Below are 257 nucleotides of genomic sequence, written 5' to 3'. Positions count from 1 at the left end.
TCAACTAATATAATGTTTTTAACTTGCAATTTGAAAATAACAAGTAGAGCTTAAATTAGCCAAGAATTTGTTATTTATTGAAAATAACAAGTAGAGCTTATATTAGCCAAGAATTTGTTTGGTTACAAGTTATTAAAACTCAACTCAAAGTCAAGACTAAGAGGAGGCCAGTGAGGAGCTCAGGGTGAGAAATGTATGAAGGTGCTCACTGTCAGGTTTGTAAAGACGCCTCCTTAAATTTTGCTCCTCAAGTGCCT

Source organism: Symphalangus syndactylus, chromosome 22 (genome assembly GCF_028878055.3).
Source record: "Symphalangus syndactylus isolate Jambi chromosome 22, NHGRI_mSymSyn1-v2.1_pri, whole genome shotgun sequence".
NCBI classification, from domain to species: domain Eukaryota; kingdom Metazoa; phylum Chordata; class Mammalia; order Primates; family Hylobatidae; genus Symphalangus; species Symphalangus syndactylus.
Note: the sequence above shows the minus strand (reverse complement) of the source record.